Here is a 22731-nt window from a genome sequence, read left to right as displayed (position 1 = left end):
GCATAATTCGATGTCTTTCCCGGCATAACCCGAGGACTTTTCCGGCATAACCCGATGATTTTTCCAGCATAACCTGGTAATCTTTTCCAACATATGGTCCCACTCCCTAGCTAATGCCAGCATAACCTGGTAATATTTTCCAACATAGGGTCCCACTCCCTTGCTGATGCCAGCTTAATCTGATAATCTTTTTCAACATAGGGTCCCACTCCCTAGCTTTGCCAGCATAACCTGGTGATCTTTTCTGGCACAAGGTCCCACTCCCTAGTTGATGCCAGCATAACCTGGTAGTCTTTCCAACTTAGGGCCTCCGATCCCCATCGGATTTCATTTTAGATATAGGTTCTCCACTCCCTAATTTCTTTTTCTCAAGGATACACAATCCTGATTTTATTGCTTTCAATAAAGAAATAGTTTAGATTTTGTTGCAATAACTCACAAAATTTTCCTAGTGAAAACTGCAGCAAAAATATTTCGTTTGTTTGTTTGTTTTGGTGCTTGAACGGGTTTTTACCATAAGGCACGAGGTTTGAGATGACCAAAAGAAGAAGTCTCAATCCAAATAAAAGAAAAGAAGTTGAACTCTAAGTGTAGAAGTGGAGAAAAGATGTGGACTACTCAAGATATGATTGAAGTCACAAGCTTTGCATGTCCCGCTTTGATCCGAAAAACTGAAGAAGAATGAACCAGCGGTTGCAGCTAACGAGCATCAAGATTCAGATCAGAGTCTGCAGGAAGAACCAGCAAAGACTCAAGATCAAGCTTTAGAAGGTTTGTAAATATAAATCTTGTAACTCATAGTTGATAGGCTTAGCTAGTTTAGATTTTCATCTTTCATTTTGGTGTAATAAGGAGCTCAACAAGCAGAAACAACAGTAACAGCAGTGAAATCACAGCTATTCGGTAGTCCCAGCTACCAAAACTTCTAGAACTACACTGACCTTATTCCTTTATAGCCAAGGATATGAAGGCAACCTCCAAAGCAAGGGTCAGTCAGACTTTTTTCAAAAAATGCTTCCCATGGAGTTTCAAACGGGCAAAAATTGCTCTTAATTGCTCACTTTATCTTTGTCCGAAAACTCTTCATGTTTCCCAGCAAAGAGGAACAGCTGTGAGCACCTAATTTTTGCCCCGCGTGAAAATAACTCCTAAAAATAGAAAAAAATGATATTAATGGATTTTAAGAGTTATTATTTATTTAGTTGGATTTCATGCATGTTTAATATTTTAAAATTATAAAAAACTATCACATTTTAGTCCATGCTATCTTAGGTTTAATTTGCATTTAGAAATTAATTACATTGAATTAATTACATTATTAAACAAAAGTCATATATATATATATATATATATATATATACATACATTAGCTTTAATTAATTAGGTCTTTTGCAAAAACAAATTCAATTAGAATTAATGTGACCATTTCTGAAAGGTCCAATAAATAAAAAAGGGTTAGTTTTGCCTTAAATTTCGAGTTGGGCCAGCTTCACAATGACCCAACTCCCTTCGACCCCAAAATCCCAATGCCCATTTGTCTACATTAAAACCCTCTTTCCCTTAAAACCTAGAGAGATCATCAGACCCTCTTCTTCCAAAAAAAAAAATGGAGCGCCGTGTCCACCCAAAAACAAACCAGACCCCTCACTTCTTCGACTGAGCAGCGACCCTTCTTCTTCTTCTTCTCTTTCAATCTCACTGACCTCTCACCCTCCATCCTTGCACATCACACGCACGAAAAGGGGAAAGAAAACATGCTCAAATTCTGAATTTCAGATCCAAAACGATCCTAAACTCCCAAAACAGAGACGAAATCCATAAAATAAAAAAAAATTCAATTAAAGTTGGTTTTGAATTCATTCGACTGTTGCATATCTTTGGGCCTTTAAAGCTATTCTGAGTTGAAGAGGTTGATTGTTTTCTGCTATTCTTCCTTCTGCTTTTGTTGCCGTTACCACTGATTTCGGTGTTTGGAGTTGCTTGGATTTCGAAAGTGTTGTTGAATGCTGAAACTTCTGCTGGGTTCCGATTTGAAGCATTTCGCTCTTATTTGGCTTTCGGCATGTTATCGCACATTTTCATGAATCAATGGCTGAACTCCAAAATTTCTGCCATTCGGATTTTTCTTTGATTTTGGATCTTTTAGTCGCTGTCAAGGTATGAGTTCGTCACCACTTCGAGGCTATACAATGAGGTGCATAACTTGGTGTAGAGAGAAAATCATGAACTCAAAGGTAATTTTTTCTTGTAATCAAATTCCTTCATTGTCTAATAGCAAGAGCTGCACATGTATGCCAATGAATATGCATCTTGCAATGGTTAACTGAAATTGATACTATTATTTGTTTGTCTCATCTGTGTATTACATGGCTGTATAGATCGAGATATAGGTTAGATCATCTTCTTCTTTTTTTAATGATATATTTTGTCCATTACATGAATTTACTTTCATACCTCCTTACTAATATACATAATTTTTTTTGGGAGAAAACTAAAATACTAACAGTATGGGACACAATTAGAAGATATGAAATCATTTGAGAACTCTGAAATTGAAAGGTACAGTTTATACTGTGTTAAACAAAAAAGCTATGCTGTATCAACAATATATCTGTACTCAAAAAAACATTGTCTTACATTCCAAGTAAGGCAAGGTCTACTTATTTGTTGGGGTTGTCTTCATATCTGACATTTACAGTTAGATGAACATTTTACCTCTTTCCAGTTAGATGAACATTTTACGTTATACCTAAAATATCGTAGCTTGCTTTAGGCACAATAATTAATAAATCATCACGGCTATAGATAGGTACGGTTCTCGTGGCATGGTCGTGATACCTAATCCAATTCAGGTGTGCATTTCATGCGACCCGATCATAACAACTTCGAACAATAATAAAAATAAACATGTCGCAAATCGCGAGTGTATTTTATATAGCGTGGTTTGCAACGTGTTCCAAAACGGCAAGTGTACGATAATCGTAACTTGTTCAAAAAATAATTTCATAAATCCTAAAAAGCGATTAAATAAATAAAAGCGGTTATAAAAGTTAAAAATACACAATAGGTTTAAAACATGTAATTAATCAGATAATTAGGACAATTATTAATAGTTAAGCCACCGTGCTAGAACCACGGAACCCGGGAATGCTTAACACCTTCTCCCGGGTTAACAAAATTCCTTACCTAGTTTTTTTGGTTTCACAAACTTTTAAATTTCCTCAATTTGGGATTTAAAATAAACTGATGACTTGGGATACCATAATAAATTATTCCAACTGGCGACTCTAAAATAAATAAAATAATCCCATTTCGATTTTTGTCACTTTAATTGAAAAAACTCCCTTATATCCCTTCTCGGGTGTAAAAAGGAGGTGTGACAATGCCTACGATGACAGAGTTAGTACGCGTAAAAAGAAAGTGCCTTTCAAAAAGGGAGCAAATCACGTAGCACGTACCATGGTGTTTTGCCTCCCATCTACCCTTAGTCAAGTCTCACCACTTACGCCCATCATAAGTCGAGTGGGTCGCCAACTTCGAAGCCCAATCCGTCAGGTCGGGGACCTCGTATGGCATCCATGGGATTGCTGCAAAAAGGGAAATAAAGGCACATTTACGGGGCCCGCCTCCGTCATAAATAAAACAACAAAGGCAAAAGTGTACCACTTACGTGTAAGATTCCATTCCTCGGAAAATGGTAGAAACTCCGCGGGGATAATGTCAACAGTCCGTATTTGGACGAATCGACTCATCTATCCCCGATCCCCATCTTCTTCATCATCGATAACGAAGGGCCTGATCAATCGGCATTGTAGAGTTAGCAGGCCTCGGTGGTGAAAAGGCCGGTACAACCTGATAAGATGGCTAAGGGTGAACTCGAGCCCTGCTTCCTCCACAAAGAATCACATCATCAATACTATCCTCCAAAATGACGGATGAACCTGTGCCAAGGTAGCCCGATACTTTCGATATAAGTCGAGCACAACCCTATCAAGGGGATCTAGCGTAAAGGGGTATGCGTATATGTTCAAAAACCCCTCTTCTGGTGAGTCACATATTGCGCATTTACCGCTTTCAAATTTTTGAAATTGGATTTATGCTTTATCGACTTATTTCATATCATGGTTCAGGCGTTAAAAATCGGTGAGGGTTACTCTTTCTTTTCGATGCCCGTGGAACTACTGTCAATGGTTTACACAATTACTTCTTGGGAATGTTAAAAAAAAAAGATTACTACATGATTTTTTTAATATGCCTATATCTATCGCTTTTCCTTCATTGATTTGATTCTTTCAATAGATACCGAGATTCAGATTGGAAATCAAAAATCTAGTAATTCAAACTATAAGACATAAGAGTAATTCAGATTGATCAGAACAAATAGATATAGCAAATAAATGGAATTGGATGCTATGTCAATCCCATATATGAAATTGATATTCACATATATCAAGATAATATTGTAGATTGATCTATAGATCCATATCAAAAGATCCATATCAAATGCAGCCTCTATCTTTATTTTATTCCAGGGGGCAGCTTTATAACTACAATCTAACTAATAAATAGTATGGTAGAAAGAAATAGATGAATCTTTCTTTCTACCATACTATCTATCTATTAGAATACTGCCGATTCTAGTCCACTCATTTCATTTAAGACATGAAATTAGAATCTTTTTCATTTTATTTCGTCAATTTTGGCTAAGAACTCAGAAGTCAAGTTTCATTCAAATTAGTTAATAATTAATCGTTTTGACTGACTGTTTTTACGTAAATGATAAGTAGAAAAGCGGTAGGAACTAGAATAAATAGTGCAGTAGCAATAAATGCAAGAATATTTACTTCCATAATCTCATCGGTTTTTTACTTCGCAATAACTCGGGATTTAATCCCATAGAGATGATAAATCTTTGGCCTGTAAATTCAATGAATGAATATTACCTCTCGATGATCTTGAATCGGATCAATATCATGAATAACAATATCTGAACTATCAAATCAATTCGTCGTCGAGAATTGAATAGTATAACATAGGAAGTTCTTTTATCCATACCGCCCCAAACTTGGATTCCTGACCCAATCCAAAATTCCTTTATTTATTTATCATTATCATTTTTTCTCATCTGTTCTTTTTTTCTCTCTAATCTATCTAGTTCCTTCTTGTACAATCATCTGATGAAGTCTCATCAAATAGCTCTTCCACTTCCAGTGGTCACATAGTTACAAACCCAAACAAACAATAAAAGCTAAATGGAAAAAGAAAGGAGTTTAGAACTAAACTATTTTTGACTTGGAAGACAAATGCAATCGCCCGGGAATTGAGAGAATTAAATTTTACTAAAATAGTTTCATTAGCTCCCGAGGTATTATAAAATGAAATTGTGATCTGTTTCTAGTGGGGTATTTGAAAGAAATAGATTAATTAGTAGATTGTGTCTCACGCATATATCTTTAATAATTCATATCATATTCAAAAAAAAAATAAGTAAAAAACACGTTGATTATATCAAATTTGGAGGCCCCAATAATTTTAGTTCATCATGGGTAGGGACACTATTGCTGAGATAATAACTTCTATACGAAATGCTGATATGGATCGAAAAAGGGTGGTTCGAATAGCATCTACTAATATTACCGAAAATATTGTTCAAATACTTTTACGAGAAGGTTTTATCGAAAACGTGAGAAAACATCGAGAAAAAAACAAATATTTTTTGGTTTTAACCCTGCGACATAGAAGGAATAGGAAAAGACCCTATAGAAATATTTTAAATTTAAAACGAATCAGTCGACCTGGTCTACGAATCTATTCTAATTATCAACGAATTCCGCGAATTTTAGGTGGAATGGGGATTGTAATTCTTTCTACTTCTCGAGGTATAATGACAGACCGAGAGGCTCGACTAGAAGGAATAGGTGGAGAGATTTTGTGTTATATCTGGTAATCCTTTTAATATCCAAATTGGATTCGAAACTTCCTATTTGTGAAAAAGAAAAAAGGGGGGTTGTCTAATATCTTTCTTATTAGTTGATACCTCAAAGGGACTTTAAGAACCAAAAAGGAGTCATGAAGCTTTAATTACTGAATCGCTTCCCAACGGTCTGTTCCGGGTTTGTTTAGATCTGATTATAAATTATGTTTCAGGAAAGATCCGGCATAGTTTTATACGGATACTGCCAGGAGATAGAGTCAAAATTGAAGTAAGTCCTTATGATTCAACCAAAGGGCGTATAATTTATCGACTCCACAACAAAGATTTGAAGGATTCGTTTTTCAACTTCACCATTCCTTTCGTGGGAATACAATTCGAGATGAAAAATTTCAAGAAACTTATTTTCTTCCAAGAAATAGATTCAGAATTAAGGTAAGGAATGAGAAATATGAAAATAAGAGCTTCCGTTCGTAAAAAAGTAAAGTATGGGCTTAGGGCTTTTGAATTTGAAATGGACTTGCAACCGGGGGAGAACAGAACTCTGGGTCCCGAATTCCCCCGCCGACTGAGAGATTCGATTTCCAAATCCAAGCTGGAACGTAGTCGCTATAGCGAAGCTATTGGCTTTCGCTTTGCTAAATCGGATCGGAGATGATTCGAGCATCAGTGTTTATATATATGATATATGAGAATGAGATTTCATATCAATATATGGGTACACTGATCTCCGTGTGATATTTCTTTTGTCATTTTCTTTATACGATATTTCTACTCAGCTTGAAAAGAAGCCTCTCTTAAGTTCAAGAGTTTAGAAAGGCTCTTAGCATGGGAAGGAGCTCAGACTTCCTTAGAAGGAGATAAGCTAGAACTATCTTTGTATGTACGGGTCTCGGTAATTATAGAGACTAGATAAAATAGGGCAATGAGTTGGTTGTTAGAATGAATGAATGAGGTCGCCGCTTCGCCCTATGGAAACTAACCTTAGTGTCCAAATATTGTCGCGGGAAAGAAGCTTTTTGAATCAATAAAGGAAGCCTATTGAATTGGGAATAGAAGGGGAAGGGGAATATGCCAATGAACTTTAAGCAGGGGACAAAGCTGGGGATGGCAAGGTTCTTTATCAACGATGCGGCATTACCGCAGTTGTATGTACTTGCATTTCTGCTGTTAGCATGCTTTGATGGCATAGAATCAATAGTTGACACGCACAAAATAGAAAGAAGGGCTCTTTTCACGACTCCGGTGCTATAGAATCTCTTTCCAGAAGAGGGCTAGTCTAAAGGCCTTGCCTTATGAAAGAAAGGAAGGATAAGAGGAGGGGAGCGAAGAGAGTAGGCTGCACGTGACAGACTCTGCTCCTATTTCAAATGCTCTTCTTGCCGCTTATCTGGTCTCAACCTCTTCCGGTCTTAAGTTGCTTACTCCTTTCCCGAGGTACGAAGTCTCTCTTCTGCATTTGACCTGAGACTGGGAGTTGAACTCGCGGCGGAAGGAAAGAAGCATGTAAGCCCGTAACTAAAGTCAAAAGGAGGGCTAAGAGCTTCCTTCTTTCTTGCCTTTTCTCGGTTACTCTTTCCCAGTTCCTAGCTCTAAGACTAGTGGAAGAAGGGGCAAGAGTGGCTTCGCTCCTACACCTTCCTACACGAAGGGCTGTAATACTAGGAAAGCGGAAAGCATGGGTAGGGCAAGAGGCTGTGGACGACGTGACCCGTTAGCACCGGATGAATGACGCAAACTTGAGCGCCTGAAGTCACGAGAGAAGGACGCGAGTTCCTTCAGGGCAAAGGGCATACCTGAAATTTAGGTCATGCAGGAATGCAGAAACGGAACAAAGAAAAGCTTGACGCTAATCCACTAAAGACTGAACCCATCAAGCGAACAAGTCGCTAAGGCTTCCACAGACCGAGGCTTATAGCAAAAGGAAAGACGATTCTATCCAATCACAACCTCGCCAAGTCTCTAATCAGGGGCTCCATCATGTTAGCCAATACGAAGAGTGGCTGTTCTGTTAATAGAGTATATCACAGCTAATGCACTCCACGATTCCGAATACACCTATAAGCTCGCCTCAATCTTAGATTTTTCCTTTATATGCTTTAGTAGATAGAAAGACTCTTTGACGGGCTACTCCCCAAGCAGAACAACCTCACTGTCTCCCGAAGCAGCCTAGTCACACAATGCAGTTGGAGCTAGAGACGAGGATGGCACCGTGAATGCTTAGCCAGAATAGACCAAGCTAAGCAAAGAGGAACCTATCCCAAGCGTAGCATCAACTATTATATCTTCCCTACTGCTATAAAGGAATAAGGAGAGAGACAATGCAGAGAAGCACTTTTCGAAGAGAGAGAAAGAAACCTCCCTAACTCAGAAAGGCCCAGACTGCGCTGAGGAAAGAATGGCACTTTACAAATAAGAAGAGGGGCAATGAGAGCAGAGAAAGAAAGCTAACCTAAAGGTAATTATTTCTCTAAAGGGCGACGCAAACGTGAAGGTCATTTTCCTTACTGGCACTGAAAACCTTCAAGGACAGGCGTAAAGCCCTCCTCACTGGTTGGCAGAGACCCTATTCGATCGTATGGACCTATTCCCATTTATGGCACAGTATCCCAAGCAGTAAGGCTCTGTAGAGCTAGTCTCCCTTGAGACCTGCTGCCGCAAAAGCTCTTTCTGCTGCTCCTTCGCCTGCGGATTAAGCTGTAGAAGGCAAGCAAGCAAACCTTGGCAACTGGCAATTTCAAGGATCAGGGGAGGTATGAAATGGTTATCTCGGCTGGGAATCAAGCCCCAACACAAAGAGCTGTGGGCCAGGTTGCTTTGCTTTATCGGATCAATCAGTGTGCAGTGGGCAAGCTCTTTCCCAAGTCGCTGAGCTGTTTAACAGAGGGAAGGTCAAAGAGCTGTGGGGCTAGGAGTGTTCTCAATCTTAGCATTCCGAGACAAAGCCTGGGTCGTCGAACTAAAGAATCTCAGCATTGGCCATAAAAACGCGTTTGAAGGCCTGTTTCTGGGACTGATAGGGAGGGGTCTAAAACTTGAATTTCTGCTATATCAACCTTCCAAACCAAAAGGGGATTCCGCTCCTACCGCTAAAGCATTGTTTCGGCCCCTGCTTCCAGAAGAGTTGGTGCAAAAGTCATTGTAGTCCAAATAGCGTATTTCCGGTTAGGGGCCTAAGACTCACTAAAGCAATTGTAGCTATTCACTCCTTCTAGTTCTAGTGAATTTCGCTCCAAATAGCATAAAAAGAAGCTTGAGTTCAATTAGGGGGGAACCCTCTGTAGTCAACCTGCTCCCAATGAAGAGGTAAGGGGCGTAGCGATGAAGTCGAACAGGGTTGGTAAATTTACCGGGTGACTCGAAAGCAGGCTCTTAAAGACCACTCCTAGCGCGTCAGTCATTTCGCTCCCAAAGAGCTCCCTAAAAACGTTGCCAATATCGACAGCAGCTCCTGTTCAAGCTCTTGTTTCGGTTCCCGCAAAAGAAATTGTTGCAGTCTCAACTGGATAAATGAACAGCTTCGCATCTATTTCCTATTGTAATGACAAAGGTTTTTCTACTGATCCAGTGTCAGATAATTGGGAATTCGCTTTCAGCTCTTAATCTTCTTCGGGAGACATGGAAAAAGGCAAGGCTCGAGAGACCTAGCGCTAAAGCAATTGTAGCGGCCCTTGCTCTATCTGCTTCTTTCTCTTCCCAGGAATGAAGAATTTTCTAAAAAAAGGATTTTCTTCTTTGTTTATATATATATTATTTATATATATATTATTATAATAATAAAAAGATTAAGCAAGCAAGAAAACGGATGCGCGAGGCTAACGCTATAGGCTTGAGCGCGTTAGCGCTTAATCAATCCGTTGCTTGTTCCTTTCGTGACTCAAACAGCCGGTACGCTTTCCGGCTCGCAACGACTCAAAGGGGCGGGGGCTATATATTTGCTTGCAAAGCAGGCTGTTCGCCTTTCGGAAAGGGTGAGCCTATTTGATTCAAAAGGCGCTACTAAACTACTCTAGTACAGCTAGTGTTAGTAGTACAACAGAATGCCGTTCACCCCGCAAGCCCTTCGTATGCAAGCCCTACTGAAGTACCAAAGGCGAACGGCATTAGTACAGCTGTTAAGAATACTCTCCGATGTTGACTTTGTAAACTAATAGGCCGGTAGGTTACTTTTGAATCAAAGTAGCGACGAAAGGGGGAAATAGCTCAGTCGGTTAGAGTGCTGGTCTGTCACGCCAGAAGTCGCGGGTTCGAACTCTATACAAAGGGCCTTTCCTTTCAAATGACAACTGCCTCTTCCTGCTGCGAGGGCCTTGAAACCAAACCGCCCCCCGCCCGAAAATGCCCATTCCTTTCTCGTTGGGGGTCAAAATGCTCGCTGTCCTATTACAGCCAGCTCCCAATGAGAAAAGATTCATTTTTAAGAAGTTCATTTGATGACTTAACAAGTCTCACCACCTTCTTTTGAACTATATCTATTTCTTTTAGCACTCTAGACACACTGACGGGAGCAAAAAAATATAGAAGTCCCGCGGAGCTGATGACCGCGGGTGGAGAATTACTCGATAAATAGAAGACCATGCTACCGTTTTGGGCCAACAAGGTCAAAATCTTCGTCAACGCAAGGAAAGGACATGACAATCAGTCCGAATCCAAGCAACACCCATGGAACCCACCCAGCGTAAGGAAAAATATGGCACCAACGGATGTGGCCATACCCAGAAAAGAAAGTTGGCCTAACTCCAGTTTGTTTGATGAAGTTGAATAGTAAAAAATCTTTGGGCGAAAGGCAAATAGGGCTCATCCTTGATTTCATGAAATGCTTCCTTCGCTTCCATGCCAAATTGAAACTCATCTTTCTTCCTCAACATGAGGCTTGTAGACTCGTGACGCAACACGACTGAACGACTTAATGTTTCAGGTTCACAGGAAGATTCTGGACAGAAGTATTCAAACTCTTGGGGTCAAATCAAAGCTGAACTTCTCCACGAGTCTTCATCCCCATTTCAGTTAGGGCAGATGGCCGAAAGGATCAATGCGTTATTGGAGGAGTACCGCTCCGTGGGGCACTTTGTGAGTGCCAACCGGGTGCAGCTGCTGGACGTAGCACAATTCTGCTAAAACTTGCAAAAAAGCTCTGCATCTGTCTGTTCGAGTTAGCGATAGGCCAGCAACCTTTGGCTCCCCACACGGTTGTGGCCGGCTACACGGGAAGGAGCCCCTCTGCTTACAAGTTTGCTAAGGATTGGCAGCAGCAAACTGAGATTGCTAAGGCTTAAACCTTGGAAAGGGCAGCTAATGTTCGAAAGGCCCAACGGATCACCATAGGATAGAACCCTTGCGACCTGCTCCCCTCTGACTTAGGACTCACTACCCGCTTGAAAGCCCTACTTCTGTCTTGCTTAAGACTAGAACCCGGACTGCATTCACTCTTTCTCTTTCTTCTCTACTTGGTAGCTGCTTCTTCACCGTTCAAGTAGCTGTGCTGTATCAATATGGCAACTCGGTTGCATCATGGAAAGTTCATTAAAAAATCTTCCAACATCTCAATATTCTCCTTTTTTCAACACCTCCAATCTCCGCACCATGTTCGTTCTGTGACTCTCCATATTTTCCAAATTTCAAACCGCTACGCCCCAGCAAGAAAACGGATGCGCTAACGCCCTTATTAGAATAGGCTTGAGCGCTAGCGCGCCCCTATCTCGTCAGCCGTTGCTTGTTCGGTCGAGCACTTCGTTCCTTACTTTCCAGTCTTTTTCTGAAGTTCCTTCTAGATTACTGTCAAATAGGTTCTTCTGCCGCTTCATTGGTTGATCGGCATACGAGGGTGTCAGCACTAAGAAAGCAAATCGGACAATAAAGATCAGTACTAAGTTAGAAGGAAACTAAGCATCAGGCCCTAAGCCAAAAAAAATGGGATAGTACCGTCAGTGTCATCACTGAATCGGGTACATCTGGGTTGGTGGAAACTAGGTCCGCGTGTCAAAGAAGATCTCCGTTATTGAGTCCCTTCTAAGCAGGCTCAGGATATGGGCAGCGCATATGACAGACGATCAGGGAATTTTCTTCTTAATAGAGTACCAGACTTCTCACACGGCTATATGACCAAAGATCAGGTCTCCGACCAAACTTCCCTTAGCTACTTTGAAACAACACATTTCACACTTAATTAAAAGGGCTTAACGATGCCATAGTCTGTACACGCCTGACTTATCCCTTATTCAGGATTGGTTATTTTCTCATACCGAAACGAACTTAGTTTCTCTAATTCCAACCGGAGCGATGTTGGGAACTTGCACTCCTGATAACAAACAAAAGCTGGATTCTATCTCTTCCTTCTGTGAAGCGTATCTCTTTGTTGGTTGATTGGCTTGTGGTGCTGCTCTAACCACGCTGTGGAGTTGAACCACAGTTCTTCCTTACCTTTCGTGGTGAAATTCCACTTCCCTTTTTCATAGCTATTATGGAGGAACCGCTGCCCTCACTCAATTCTAATCTCGAAATCTTTACCCGATCAGGAAATGCTTATCTTATATGGCACCATAGGTCTGAGTTTCGTTTCCTATATGCGCTTTCGTTCCATCCGACTTCAAGAACTTGTAGGGGGCCACCCACCCTTTCCCCTTTACCCTCTCACTCCCTAAGGAATGAAAGGCCACATCTAAGCCCAAACCACTGGAATACGAATGAGATCTAGAATTACACCATATAATAGTACATGGCTTTTCTTCTCGAACCCACCTCCTCCAAATAAATTGCACCTCCATAATTCAATTCAAGATAGATAGAAGGGAGAATGCCGCTTTAGAAAAGATACAATAGTTTCCGACTCCCCCGTAATTGACCCCTAAGCTCGGGGGAATTGGTCGATCAACTCTAGGCTGAGCTTCTAGTGAAAAGCCAACCTTATGGTTGAAAAATGCAAGAACTTTACTTTCTTCATTTCAGCTTTGAGATGAGCCTACCGGTGACCGCCTCTATGAGGCCCTTTGGGCGGTGCTTTCTCGATCAACTAGTAGACTTGCATGAAGAAAGAGACTAAACAAAGCGGAGTACTTATTTAGAAGTAGACTGAACACCAACCCAATCTCGAAAAATAAAGAGAAGTACAAGCAAGGACATTTTCTCGATCAAGAAGGTATTGAACTTCTCGACGCACCTCTATCAATTCCTTCTTTGCCTCATCTCTCTTATGAAATTTCTTTTGTAAGAAGAAGCAGGATGCTATAACTGACTCCATTGAGTCCGCTATGAACAATCCACCCTTTTCTGGATTATTGCCGATGTAATCATAAAAAGCGAATTTTTCAGGGACCGGATAAACTTTGATTTTCGGCTAACCCAGCACCAACTCTTCAATAGATTTCTTGCTGGAGTTCCGTCCTTTAAGCCAGGGAAGCTGCATCTACTTTAATTGATGATTTCTCACCTTCAGCCTCTATACTATATTACATCAAATAGAAGCGATGGTACAGATATTGACCTAACCAAGCTAGTATGAATCATCTCAGCTCCGATCATGGTGGGTGACTGCGGGAGATTAGAAAAAAGCCACTGCCTCGAGAGCTGCCTACGAAAGAGTTCCGGCTATGCCTGGCCATCATAACATTCATAAACGAGATTGATAGATGAATAGAGGAGTCCAGCCACAATCATTATTGATTCGCCTGGGAGGAGTTCAACGAACTCAGAGAGATGAGCCTAACAGTGCCCCAAGCCAAAATAGAGAGAGGAGAAGAATGCAACTATCTAATCGGGATCACAGTTCCGACCATTCCTTTGAAGGCCGAAAGGTGAAGAAGTGTTTAGCCACACTCTCTGCGGAACAGTCTTATCAAAGCGCTCTCTTTAACCAATCAAGCAAGACAGATGGAATGAAAGAAAGAAAAAGTAGCTCCGCAGCTCGCCCAGAAGAAGATAGACCCGCCACTATAGATTTGTCAATCCCTGGGCTTGGCCAAAGGCATACCCGGCATACTAAGACTAAGATGAATCATCTCAGTTCCTCAACAGGCCTAGTCCCTAAATCCCTAAACTAAATAGGACGCTTATAATCGCGATCATGCCGCATCAGCTCTTTCAGTCACTACTACCTGTGTCGCACCTACAGTGGCAGAGAGTTTGATAAGACTCTCGGATAAGAAAGATCAATCCTGAATAAGCTTCAGCTGATTCTCATTATAAATCTTTTTATAAGCAAGGAGCTATCTATAGGAAGATACTTCTTTGCCAGGTCAGTCTGGTCGGAAAGAAGCTTGCTTACACCTTGCTTTATATTGAAAGAAGTCTTCCTCCTTGAGAAGGTAGCCTTTCTATCATTTAGTGGATAACTCCTTGCTCCATTCCGCTTAAGGTGGCGCGCCTTAGTCCCATAAGCTTATGCCTATACCTGCTTTCCCTTGAAATATACATAGTAAACCACTTTAAACTCGCAGTTAGTCTTGGCCCAACTCTGCCCGGGGGTTGGCCTTTTAAGGCTTATTTCACTTCTTTTTTTCTTTTTCTCTTATTGCTAATTGGAACTCCGGCTCCGGTAACCTCCTGAACCTTATCCATTACGTCAACCCTTCTTCAACAAGGGGAAGATAGGAGGGAATTCCCTTTTTCAAGGCCCCTAACCTAGTCCTGGTTTGGTTCTCCAGTGGAAAGATTTGAGATACCTTCTCCTACCCTATAAAGTAAGGGAGACTGACACTATGCTTTATAGAAAGCGAAATAGTGATAAGGAGTTGCGGAAAAGTCCCCGAAAAAAGGAAGCGACTTTTCCCGGAAGAGCAGAGGGGACAGTCTTTGGCCCAGGTAAAATAAAACCTGGCCTCCCCTTCCACCCAAGTGGACTATTCTCTCCTTATGGAGTCTAAGAAAAGAGAGATATCCTTGCGCAAGGCGAAAGATCGATGTCCTTCAGAATTCTAAAAAGATCAAGAATTGCGTGCCTTTAGATCCCGTCTTTCTTGATTATGAATCAAGACGAAAGGTCGGATGTACTTGTTCAGGTCAGGTCTACTTTTGGTCATTCTTCTCTCTGAAAAATAGAATATTGCTCAAAGAAGGTGACTCGTAGTCCCTTTTCGAGTATTATCTTCGCTGTGGATGATCCAGTTGGTGTGCGTATGAACGAACGGATTCCCCCTCTTTATGGGCTATATGCCCTGCTTGTCCCCCATACCCCTTTCAGCAAGGGTTGACGTGGTCTCCAAGAATCTTCTTCCGACCTCTGAGGTGGTCCGTCAAGTCCTCTAGCCTAGGGTAGTCAAAATAAAGGCAGGATTCTCTCGTCTTTTATTTCCCTTTTTTCTGAGAGAGATGTCGTCCTTCCAGTTCCTGATGAATTGAGTCCGCCATCTATTTCATAGTAATCACGAAAAGCAAGCCCTATGTGTCACAAGCAGGCACCACGGGTTCTTTACTTTTTGGTGGGGTGGAGGGCTTTTGTGCATTATAGCACAGGCCGTGACTACCTTTTTACCTTGATTGATGCTGCATATCGCCCGCTTGTTCTATAGAAAACTAAGTGCCTATCAATTAGTTCCAAGAAAGCGGCCGGGGTCTAACTAGAATTTCATTCCAATCTCGATATTGTTGGAATTGGTCTCGAAGAAGCGATTGCCCGCGAAAGCCGTAGCCCTTTAATTGCTTAGGGGAATCGGCCTTCTTTAGTCAAAGCTTTTTCTTGCTTAATGCTTTCCTATCTCGAGTGATTTCCCGTGATCCACCTATGAGATCGTTTGCACCGGCTTTGGATTCAAGAAGATCGGCCATAGAATAAGGAATGGGAAGAGAGCGAGAGACTCTCGATTCGCTGCTCTACATTTCGAGAAAGTGGAATAAGAAAGGCCGTAGTACCCTAGGCCCGACAGAATAATGAGAAGAAAGAGGCCGATTGGAGAAGTTTTGTTTGAGAGGCTAAGGGACTAGACCCATCAAAAAGCAAAAAGAAAATGCGTGACTAAGAAAGGTAACCCTAGAACAAGTTGTCAAAAGACTTGACCCCTGAAGAACTGACCCAAGCAAGGACATTCCGGAAGTTGGTCGGTCAAGACGGGCACTTTCCCTTCGCTCCTTTCGACCTGATCTCCCACAAAAACCAATACAAAGAAGGTGGAAGTGGGGAGGAGAGGAAAATGGATTCATTCAAAGATGAGCCCTTGCCTATACCAACCATAAAGAGTTGTGAAATCGATATAAAGAAGGAGGCCAAGGGAATTTCTACTTTTTTCATTGAATAATAGAAGGGGAATAGGGATTGGACCGATAGGCTCGTTTTGGACCCGAGGACCTAAGCTTTGCTAAAGCCGTGAAAGGGAGTGGACGGTTGTATTTTGGCCTAGTTGGACTGGTTCGCCTAATCGAAAACTGCATCAGGTAAATTCTCTCTTGCTTCAGCCTGGAATATGTTTAGACAGAAAAAAGAGGTGTCATTTATAGATTCAAAGATATGGCATAGGGATGTGCCTTTTAAAATGGCATTTCTTACCTGCAGAGCAGTCCATGATAAACTCTCAACTGATAAGAGAGTGCTTGGGTTTGGTCATTCTCTTTCCCCTTAAATGTTATTGCCGTGTTGACTCTACTGTGAACTCAAGTTTAGAATCTGTTGAGCATCTCTTTTGCTCTGGTGTTTTTGCTCAACTGGTTTGGGAACATCAATTGTTAAATGCTACTTCTTAATTGGTGGAACCACAAGGTCCTTAATCCTGTGGCTTCATATATTACTAAGGTCATGCCTCCTTTGGTTTGCTGGGAGTTGTGGAGGTTTAGGTGCAACAATAAATATGGTTCTGAAAAACCATCACTCAATAGATCCAAGGCATTGATCACATACTCCTTATCTCACCTGCTGCATTCTCAGTTTGGCAAGGTTAGAGTAGGTGAGAGCTGGAAGAGTATCTGTCATTTGTATGATGCTTTAATGACTTAGAAATCTGTGTCTTTGGTTAGGTGGATCAAACCACCACTGTTTTTTGTCAAGCTTAATAGTGATGGTAGCTGTAGAGATGGTATTTGCGAAGGTGGTGGTGTTGTCAGAGATAGTATGGGTGCTCTTATTATAGCTTACTCCATTCCCTTGGGTGCTGGAACCAGCAACTGGGCAAAAGCAAAGGCCATGCTTTTTGGCCTTAAATGGTGCATTGAAAGAAGGTATAGGTTGGTGATAGGGGAGACTGATTCCTTATTGTTGTCAAGCTGCACTTCACGAATGTGCCTTATGCTGTTGAAAGCCTAGCTCATCCTCATCCATCCTAGTTAGCAGCTCCAGCTCCGTATCAAGGTCACTATCATCAATATCGATCTCATCAAGAAGAAAACTTTTAGGCTTCTTATCCAGGAACTTGTCCAGAAATACCGTAATGAAAGGAACATATGAGTTTGTCGCTAGGTATTTGACCAAATAGGATCGTCCAGTTCCTATAGAACCTATCACTAAAATACCCCTAGAAGGTGGATAAGGCTAAGCGGAGCGAAAAGGGTTTTCCATGAAAACGATTTTCCCCACACGAAGTTTGTGAATAAGTGATTTTCTGATAATGAGCAAGGAATATCCGTCTTTCTGCTAAACATGATGGATTGAACTCAGAATTCATTAGATGTTTTTTATGAATGTCAACTAAGTATCGTAAGTAAATTGCTCCCGAATGTTCAATCATTTGATAACCAGAGTCATTCTTTGATAAATGATCACTATGGGTCAGACTCATTAGAATTTGATCAATCCTATTTTCTGTCGTTAAGGTGGAGAACCGAACCAAGAATTCTCTTTCTTCATCCTCAATTGAATCACTGTTCGCGACCCAGGATTCTATTTTATCATCAATCCAATCCCCGTTTTTTCTTTTTCTTAAAAATGAATAGATCTCTTTACTTGTATGACTTAGATGTCTTGTATTTTCTCGAAAAAGTGATTCTATTGATGGGATTTGGTATGAGATCGATGATCTTAATGAGATTGATATTCCAATCTTTCTTCTTAGAGCGTATTGATTTGGCCCCATAAGCGGGACCAAGCATGTTGCCGCCAGAAGAAAAACCCCGTATAGAATCTCCTAATTGTTCCAGAGCTACTAGAAAGAGATTCTTTAACCAAAAAGAATTTGGTTCAGCTGGAGGATACCTATCCAGAAGCTTTCGCAACTCAATCATAGATGATGGAATCATCAAAGATTTGACCTTTTTGAACTCTGTCCTTTCTTTAATTCACAGGCACAGGAGGTCAAATTCCGATTGTTGTGAAAGTTACTGAATGAATCTATTTTATTCTAATTCGATCTAAGAAGAAAAAAATCACGCTCTGTAGGATTTGAACCTACGACATCGGGTTTTGGAGACCCACGTTCTACCGAACTGAACTAAGAGCGCTTTCTTATCAGAATAGATAAGACTGTAAACAAAAGGATTCTTTTCATAACCCCAATACATTTTGTATGCATATACTAGAATAGCATGATAAAAATCAAAGATTATGTCCAATTTGAGGCGATCTCAATTGATCCCTCGTTACTGCTCCTTTGAGCAGTAATAGGTAGGGATGGCATGATTTGAACCTGTGACATTTTGTACCCAAAACAAACGTACTACCAAGCTGCGCCACATCCCTTCAATTGTTCCACAGTGTAATTGTAGAGAATTTCTGTCTTTTTTTCCACATGGTTATTTCCTCCATTGATATATACAAATTTTCTGCTCATTTCGTCTTTTTGGTCGGGCACGATCCATAATGCTCTCCTCCAGGAAGGTACCTGCAGTGCTACCTTCTCCCCCCATCCACAATCTTTCCTCACTGACTCAAGGTTCCCCTCTCCTATTAAAGAATAAACTTCGAGGCATACTCCCAATGACCCTGAACGTTGGGAGGTTTTTCTGACGAAAATTGCCATGCGATGTTTTGGGATTAAAGACCCCCACATCAACCTAGCCTCGAGATGGTACCCCATCTCGGGGATTTCTGCTCCCATGACTGAAGGCTCTAAGGAGACTTTAATATCATTACGAGCCTCGAGATGGTACCTGATCTCGAGGACCTCCGTCAAAAAAGAAGAAAGGCTCTAAGGAGCCATTAATATCATTACGAGCCTCGAGATGGTACCCGATCTCGAAGACCTCTGCCAAAATAGAAGAAAGGTTTTAAAGAGCCATTAATTTCATTACGAGCCTCGAGATGATACCCGATCTCGAGGACCTCCTCCCAAAAAGAAGGAAGGCTTTACGGAGCCATTAATATCATTACAAGCCTCAAGATGGTACCCGATCTCGAGGACCTCCGTCATAAAGAAGATAGGCTCTAAGGAGCCATTAATATCACTATGAGTCTCGAGATGGTGCCCGATCTCGAGGGATCCCTGTCAAAACAAAAGATAAGCTCTAAAGAGCTACTCATATATAAGCCCAACCTCTAGGTGGTATTTTACCTTGAGGATTTATGCTATTACGAATGCGGATCGTTCACTCGGTTCCTTGGCCCTCGAGCTACCTGAGCTCGAGCCAGTTCACGCTCAAGAGTTACTAATGAAGCCTTAGGGCTACCTTCACTCTATGTTCAAATCAAGTTTCTTAGGACACCGGAACTTGGGCTAAATCTAATTCGGGGATTGTCTGTGAAAGTCCTGGGTCTACCTTTATTCTCAGACGTTTGAGCAAATTCTCCCTCCACGACTACCAACGAGGTCTAAAAGGAGCTAAGTTTGTTCTAAAAATCGAGGCCTCATTCTCACTCGACTCAAAGTCGCTAGTCTCGGCAGTCTAAGTCTATACCAAGTCGACTCGGACTTGGTCCGAGAGATGGCAAAGGGTTTCAGGGAAAATCATATTAACCGATCAAGAACTAAGGGAATACCCACACCCGAGTCCGTTATTCAGACTAATCGGTAGAGTCGCATGCTCAGATTCTTCACAAACGCAAATAAAAGGAAATCCAGCATAAATCAGAGACAAATAGGAGAAACATCTTTGTATTAATAAACCATGATTACAAAAGCCCATGAGGGGTGCTTACACATAATTACAAAAGCCCACGAAGGATCCTAACATAAAAACAAAGAAGCAAAAAAGATAGAAACTAAGAGTTTGATTTATTCTCGAGGGTGCGTCCTCGGCGGCAGTATCTTCAAGAATCATTTCCTCGGGGGCCTCATCTCGATCTTCCAAACGGCATCTTCAAGGATGAAGAAGAAGCAGAAACAGATAAAGAAATGGAGAGGGATGAAGAAGTGGATGGGTGAAAAATTTGGCGAGTATGGATCTCGCTAGCACTACAATTGTGAAGCCACTTCTTGAGACATTGCACCAATGCGGGATGCAACAATTAGTAGATGGAACCACCTCACTCCACGGAAAGTAAAAGGAGTGAGGCGCCACACCGGGTAGTTGAGAGAGGTGAATAGAAGTTCGTAGTCCGCATATCCTTTTATGCGAAGATAATTTGAGATTTCTCTGTCATTACCTCGGGCCAACAACAACAAATCAGTACAATCCCGCCCAGTAGGGGAAAGCTCTAGGAAAGGGCCATGGCATAACTGATGAGAATACTGCCATGTGACCTTAAGGCCACGAGCTTCAGACATGAGAAATAGCACTGGATGAGGACGAAGAGAAGAAGGGAGTAAAAAGGCTATTGAAGAACGATTGAATGAAGCTTTGGTTCAAGAAAGCTTCCATTTATAGAAAAGATGGTAGGGCAACCTACGACGACATCAATGTCCTTGGGAAATGTATCGACAGGCGCAATCAATGCCTGTTGGGAGACGGATCGGCGGCGATATTATCGCTTTGAGAAAATAAACCGACACTATAATAAATGTTCCTAGAAAAGACGTATCGGTTGGATGTCTCAATTATCGCAAAGGTTGATGTCACAAGCATGACATCACTACAAGAGGCTCGAGGTGATCGGTGTCACAATCGTTTCTTATCATTTAATTCTAAGAAACGCGGGGATTATCTGTATACGATAAAATCAGAGGGATCAATATTATGATCATTAGGGCGCCTCGTAGGGACCGCCCCCGGAAGGCTCGAAGTTTAGCTCGGAGTTCGCCCCCGAGGGTTCTCAATGGTCGACCCCGAGGCAGTACAAATCAAAGGCTATGATGGACAAATAGGAAGTTCCCAAAGCACGTGATTAAAGCTGACCTATGTTTATTAGGCTAGCATGAGCCCGTACCGTGGCATTAAATGGTTGTACCAGCCATATATTTTTGTAATAAATGCATTTGTGCTATGTTGAGGTTCCTCTCACATATATAAAGGGGATCCTTGTCATTTTATAAGGACATCTGATATACAATATTGAATACACAAGAACACTCTTTTTGCTCTCTAACACATTGTCTCTTAACCTCCCTTGAGTTTATTATTCATATTTATTGCTTATATTTATTGTGTTTCATTAATTGTTCTTCATTTATTACTATTATTGACCATAAAGAGCCCTCATCAAAGCTCTCAAAACTATTAGTCCTTCATTGGCTGTACACAGCTTAGTATCGAGCTCGTCCTCGAGGCCCCGTATAACCTGGCTCGAGGCCCTGATTCTCAGCCACTCGGTTTGCTTAAACATATTGCTTTCAAATTCTTATCTTATTTTCTAGTCTCATACTTAACATCTATTTCCTAACAAATAGCATAAAAATAGATCGCATATTTTAGAACCATAAAATCAAATCTAATTGTTATTACCATTTTCACGGTAAACATGTGAGACAACGAGGTTGAGTACTCTGAGAGTGTGAGTACATGAGTTCATCACTAAGATGCATTTCCTTTTGTAGTTCGGTTTTGATGTCATTCATGATTTTTACTTGTATCTTGACATGTAGGCATAGAGATGTACTTTCCTCATGCTATCTAAAAATGAAACATTTACCTGATAAAAATCTTTTGGGAAACTTACTTATATTTTTGACGATTTCGGTAAGTGATTTGGATTTTCATTGATATACTTGAAAAGCGGAACTGTTTTCAGAAAATTGTGAAAAGCTGAGTATTTTATCTCTGAGCTATTTCCTTGTTTCTATATGCTATACGTTGTTATGAATTGGTTATTGGTGTTGGACCCGACCTGTGTCCAGCTCGTCACTGCTTTAAACTTAAGTTTAAGTTTGTTACTTTTTGAGTACATGACGTCGGTTGTACTCATACTACACTTCCTACACATTGCGTGCAGATCCCGGATGCCGATGTTGTGTTCGATGGTTGCTGGATTTGAAGGCATGCATGCACCCCTATTGTAGCTGCCTTTTGTTCATGGTAGCCTTAAAATTATAAAACTCTGTTTATGTATTTTTCAAATAGATGATGTATTTACTTCATGTCAGCTTTGTAAACTCTATTCTTAGAAGCTCATGATTTGTATTACCAGTCCTTGAGAAATGTAAAAGATTCAGAAAATTCCTTCGCTTAATTGTTTAATTAATATTATTGAAATTGAATAGTTAATGTTGATCCCCAATTTTTTCTTATATATTCTAAATATGCAAAGTACCTTCAAAATAGCATATATATGCATATATAAGCATGTCCAAAGTTTTTATTATTTTTTCATAATTTTAAGGTCTTAAATTGATTTATTTTCTCCCTTTTTATCTATAAAATACCCAATAATTATTTCTAAAATTATTGTTTTGATAATTTATCAGTTGGATTTCTATATTTATGCCAAAATATGGCTAAGATAATTTTTATTTATTTTTATAATTACATTTAGTATTTTTAAAGCTAAATTGCACATAATTGCAATATTAGTCCTTTTAAGATTTAATTGTGTTCTATATGTATAAAATTGGACCCTATATTTTTAAATTGTTAAT

At 40.7% G+C, this 22731-nt stretch overlaps 1 long non-coding RNA gene and 1 other non-coding gene across 2 annotated transcripts; one reads left to right on the top strand and one right to left on the bottom strand.

The window, feature by feature from the left end:
- The first annotated feature begins 1549 nt into the window (after nucleotides 1-1549).
- On the top strand, nucleotides 1550-22360 carry LOC104244593 (uncharacterized). The gene is made up of 2 exons (XR_715526.2): nucleotides 1550-2234; nucleotides 22089-22360. It is a non-coding gene; the product is annotated as an uncharacterized lncRNA (long non-coding RNA).
- On the bottom strand, nucleotides 18213-18286 carry TRNAW-CCA (transfer RNA tryptophan (anticodon CCA)). The gene has a single exon. It is a non-coding gene; the product is annotated as a tRNA-Trp (tRNA).
- Nucleotides 22361-22731: the final 371 nt, after the last annotated feature.

The sequence above is a fragment of the Nicotiana sylvestris genome, chromosome 5 (genome assembly GCF_000393655.2).
Source record: "Nicotiana sylvestris chromosome 5, ASM39365v2, whole genome shotgun sequence".
In the NCBI taxonomy this organism is placed as follows: domain Eukaryota; kingdom Viridiplantae; phylum Streptophyta; class Magnoliopsida; order Solanales; family Solanaceae; genus Nicotiana; species Nicotiana sylvestris.
This window is presented reverse-complemented; position numbering and strand designations above follow the sequence as displayed.